The sequence below is a fragment of the Saccopteryx bilineata genome, chromosome 1, assembly GCF_036850765.1.
Source record: "Saccopteryx bilineata isolate mSacBil1 chromosome 1, mSacBil1_pri_phased_curated, whole genome shotgun sequence".
Classification (NCBI taxonomy): Eukaryota; Metazoa; Chordata; class Mammalia; order Chiroptera; family Emballonuridae; genus Saccopteryx; species Saccopteryx bilineata.
In genome coordinates, this window is record NC_089490.1 from 110954854 (window position 1) to 110960328 (window position 5475).

The following is a 5475-nucleotide window of genomic DNA, read 5'->3' on the forward strand; positions in this document are numbered from 1 at the left end:
AAAAATGGCCCCGCACAAGTTTTTCTAGGCGGCGCACGGGCCGGGGAGGGAAGGGCGGGCGAGGGAAGAGGGTGGGGAAAGTTGGCTTCGGAGTTGGGCACCGACTCTTATTAGCATTTAAAGGCGCCTGGTGCCCTTTCCACTTCACCCATCGCTGGGCCGGGAGCGCAGGGCTGAGGTGGGGAGTAAAGGAAGGCAAGGGTAAGTCTGGCTTTGCACTGCACCCCGGAGCTTTCTGAGAAGTCCACTCTGCTGTCCCTTTGTTGGGGATGGACAGACGGAATCCCGTTCCTCACGCCCTCAAGACACCTGAAACTGACCTTTAGGAGAGAAAAATAGGGTATCCAGCTTCTCTCCCCCCAAGCACTAGTTTTTATTCAACATTTATCGAGCACCAGAAACTACTAATATTTGATACAGCAATTAAGAACTAAAATGGTAAAATCTTAAAACCATCTGTCAATTTACTCCTAAAAGGTAATTTACAGATAATTTCATCTAGAACCCACAGGTGAGGAAATTGAAAGTTCCACCCTCAGAGAATTAATGTAACTATCAGAGTTTACACCCACTTAACAGAACAAATAACTTAATGTATTTTTAATACTGTAGTTGAAGAAGAACAACAACAACAACAAATAAAAAAGCCACCTCCTACTGTCTGCTCCAATGAATTGCCTGGGCCATCTGGTGAAAGCATAAGCAACTGAGCCCTCAACCTCCGGGATGACAAGTACAGAGAAACATCACCCAATAAACGTTACTCCCAGCTGAAAGAGTCCACATGGCCTTTAGAGAATGGACGGGGTTATGCTCAACACGTGCCAGAGGGACTGTGACTTGTACCCAAGAACTATTTGGAATACAGAACTATTTGGTCTTCTTTGCCTCTACGGTCCTGGCAAATGTAGGTATAAATTTCTAGAACTGCTCCCCCCCCCCCCATGAATGCATCCCCTACTACCGCAAATTACGCAGTTTCCCCACATTTGGGGAAATGGCAGGGGTCAGCACACCGGCAGCAGTGGATAAGCCTCTCCCTGGAAAAAGCACCTTTGTGATCATATTATCTCCCCGGCCAGATAAGTCTCTAGGACTACTGTTTTTAACGGAGTTAACTTGGGCTAGGCATTCAACATCCAATTTAGTTTCCTCCTTCATGAGAGTTTTTCAAAAGTACTATGTAAAGTAGATGATATCATATGTAACTAGTGTCTGGTTTCACAAAAGCTCCTTTTATTCCTTTCCTATTTATTTCCTTAAACTGTTTACCTATTTTTTTCCTCTGGAATTACGTTATGTGGCCGTCTGCCCCACATCAAGTGTAACTCATTATGCTCCACTGGTTAGCGGAGTACTTAGCATAGAGCTGGAACACAGTAAATGTTTGACCAAAAAACCCACCAAAATTTTTCAAACTTAATTACTTATCAATACATTCATTATCAGTAATTCTGAAACCATATTTCATTATAACTTTTTTACTCCAGCCATGAAAAAAATATAAAGAAATTAATTCTTAGAAAAAAATAGCAAATATGGGATATTTTTTACTGTTCCATATAATTCATCAATATTTTTTAAATTATAAACTCCTGTTAGTCATATTTTAGTTTGACTTTGACGTAGAGCAGACAGTAGTGTTACATATATGTGGATGATTAAAAAGGTGTAGTCTAAAAAAAGTTTTTAATGCTGATCTAATTCTAAGCATGATTAAATTATTTCTTAATTTTAAAGATTCTAGTCTTAAATTATAAGCATGATTTATTCTGATGAGGACTGGCATTGACGTTCCCATCCAACAAAATGATTATCAATGCTGTTTACTATGCAAAATTGGATTTCAAGGACAACAGAGAAGGCTTGAACTTTTTAAACTCCTATCCAGGAGTCAAGACTTTTAAGTATAAGTACATATATTCGCCCTTGGAAAATAATTTATAACTAACAGGTGTGGCCTCCAACCTCTGGAAGACCCTAAAATAATTACAGATGCATCCTGGAATTTCCTCAAATTTGTGCTGGAATGGCTCCTAAATCTACTTATTTTCATCCAAAAAAAGCAGTAAGCAGCTGGGATTTCTTGATACTGTGCTAAATAGATCTAGAGAAAATTAGTTAGAACAAACATGATCCATATTGGTTTAAAAATCATAACTAGAGACCAACTTGGATACAAATGCCCATAAAATCATCCATTCCTTCATACACTAATCCACACACTTGCTCATGAGCACACCTTTACTAAGCTCACACAATGTGTGCTGGACAAAGTGCCGCATTATGAGTACCCAGGGCTGATAAAGAGGAAGCTTATGCTAAGGCTTTTTTCACATGTTAAATCATTGTTATCCTTTTATTTCTAGTGTAAAGAAATGTTATTTATTAAATTAGACATTAAGTGGAACAAAAGAAGAATCATAATTTAATTGTTGACAGCAGTCATTTTTAAGCAATGACTGATTTGGTCATTAAAATAAAAATCACTCTGTTCCAGTGACTGTTTTTTGTTTTTTTGTGTTTTGGGGTTTTCTTTTTTTTGTTGTTGTTGTTTTGTGTTTTTTTGAGAGAGAGAGTGAGAGGCAGGGAGAAAATGAGAAGTATCACCACATAGTTGTATCACTTCAGTAGTTCATTGATTGCTTGTCATACGTGCCTTACCCAGCGGGCTCCAGCTGAGCCAGTGAACCATTGCTCAAGCCAACAACATTGGGTTCAAGCCAGCGACCTCTGGGCTCAAACCAGCAACCATAGGATCATGTTGATGATCTCATGCTCAAGCCAGTGACCTGAGCTCAAGCTGGTGACCTTGGGGTATTGAACCGTCCCAGATTGAAGCTCTATCCACCGTGCCACCACTGGTCAGGCTCTTTGAGTTAGAGCATATACAACTGCTGGCAGGGCACGGGAAGTGAAAGTCAGAGGCTCCACTGAAGATCTCTAACTCCAGCCCCAAAGCAGGAGGTTCTCAGGAGTACTACTCTTCAAGCCACTGAAGTCACAAGCTCTCTGGGAAGCTCTTAACCATTCAGAACTAGAGTCAAGTTTTGTGAACCATAAAGCTTATAAAATTTAGAGAGCTTTCTTTAAGAAAAAATAAATAAAATTATTAATACAAAAGTGCTAAAGTTGGCCCTGGCCGGTTGGCTCAGTGGTAGAGCATCGGCCTGGCGTGCAGGAGTCTCGGGTTCGATTCCCGACCGGGGCACACAGGAGAAGCACCCATCCTTCCTCTCTGTCTCTCGCGGAGGATGGCTCTGTTGCCTCTGCCTCAGGCGCTGGAATGGCTCTGATTGCGGCAGAGCGATGCCCCGGATGGGCAGAGCATCACCCCCTGGTGGGCGTGCCGGGTGGATCCTGGTCGGGCGCATGCGGGAGTCTGACTGCCTCCCCGTTTCCAACTTCAGAGAAATACAAAAAAAAAAAAAAAGTGCTAAAGCCACTCCAAGAATCCCAGACAGGGTCCATGAATGAAAGGGGCGCTGAAGTTTAAATTTTGTTAGCTTCCCTGTGTGCATCAGCTCTCTCAGTAACATAAGTGCAGCAGTTCCTCATGAGATGTATCTAGAAGCTGCTTTGAACCTTCATCTGCCCATGCACATTCTTGTAACTGACTCTGGAAAACTGGTCTCCTCCTCTTCTGCTGTAAACCTTGAGCAAGTGTCCCTCATTAACAGACTCTGACCTGGAACCATACAGGAAAGGAGATTCTGGGAAACGTAGTCCTGCCTGGATAAGGCTAAGGATGATGCTGAGTTGACAAAAAAACTACCCAGCATATCACTCTAAAGGAAAAAATGCAATTAGTTGACCAAGGAGATTGGGGAGAGCTTAATTCATTCAAGGTACTAGAGTTTAAAGTATGGAAGCATTGATATATTAGCATATCTGAAACTGGAAAATAGGGAAGTATTCATCTAAACCCGGTTAATACTAAATGCAGAAAGGAGATGGTCAGTTGGAAATAATAAAGGAATAAGAAAGCAAAGGTTTTTTTGTTGTTTTTTGTGACAGAGAGAAAGGGACAGACAGACAGCAAGGGAGAGAGACAAGAAGCATCAATTCTTCATTGCGGCACCTTAGTTGTTCATTAATTAAGCAAAGGTTTTTTTCATGGTCTCTGGTAATGTTCAGAGGAGACAGTATCCTGAGTATAAGTTTCCGTGTGACATTCACAAATAATGCTTTCAACACATTTATTGATCATTCACATTAGGTGCTAAGAATAGCATGCAAATCAAGACCAGAATGATCGTATAATCAAGGAGCTTATGGTCTAGACCAGCACTGCCTAAATGAAATATAATTTGAACCCCAAATATGATCTAATTTTAAAATTTCTGGCAGCCAAAACAAACATGTACAAAGAAACAAATGAAATTAATTTAACACTTTTTACTTAACATGATATGGTATTTTAATACTTAATCAATATAAAATTATTTTAATTATTAATATACTTTCCATATTTTTGATACTGTCTACAAACTCCAGTGTATATTTTAAATGTACAGCACATCTCATTTTGGAGTTGCCATCTTTAAAGTGATCAATATGACTAGTGGCTACCATATTGACTTGTACAAGTCTCCTAGGCAACTAGAAGTATTAGCCTGAATAGTTCTCCTGAGACCTATTGTGAAAATGTTCTGGACCTTTAATTTGGACCACACATCAGTTTGTGGTAACCCATCAAGATGATGCTACCTCTTGGTCTTGTTTGAGTTTCCTTATGACATATAATATCTAAAGAATTTACATGAATCATAATTCCATAATTCTGAGTAGCTCTATGATGGTGTCACTGATAATTATTAAGGTATGCAAATAAAGTTAATTTACAATATCTATTCTATGCTACTATTAGACTCTTTCCTACATTAGCTTTAATATATAATGCCATACTAAAATGCAGATATATTATGGGTGTTCTTCATCTTCATTAAGAGAACTAAGAGATGGGTGGGGGATTGTGACTTAATTCTCTCCAATGGGAAGCTGGATAGGAGGATTTGGAAAGTGTACTGCTAGATCTGAGATTATTGAGAGGAGTGAGCAATCACTGAAAAGTTTAAAAAACAGGTTTTTAAAAACCTGATAATTTAAGCATAAATTGATTTTACATAAAAGTTGCAGCTTCTAAAAGACTGTTGTGTTAGTTTTGCTTCTATTGGTTTTATCTAAACTATTTAGACTTTTTTTTTTAGCGAGAGAGACAAAGACAGAGAGAGGGGCAGATAGGCATAGACAGGCAGGAAGGGAGAGAGATAAGAAGCATCAATTCTGTGTTGTGACATCTTTATTGTTCATGATTGCTTTCTCATATATGCCTTGACTGGGGTCTCCAGCAGAACGAGTGACCACTTGCTCAAGCCAGCGACTTTGGGTTTAAGTCAGTGACCTTGGGCTTCAAACCAGTGACTTTTGGGCTGAAGCCAGTGTGCATGGGCTCTTGTCTATGCTCCCATGCTC

At 39.8% G+C, this 5475-nt stretch overlaps 1 pseudogene; it reads right to left on the reverse strand.

Moving 5' to 3' along the window:
* Nucleotides 1-943: 943 nt before the first annotated feature.
* LOC136321426 (U1 spliceosomal RNA) lies at nt 944-1090 on the reverse strand (annotated as a pseudogene).
* Nucleotides 1091-5475: the final 4385 nt, after the last annotated feature.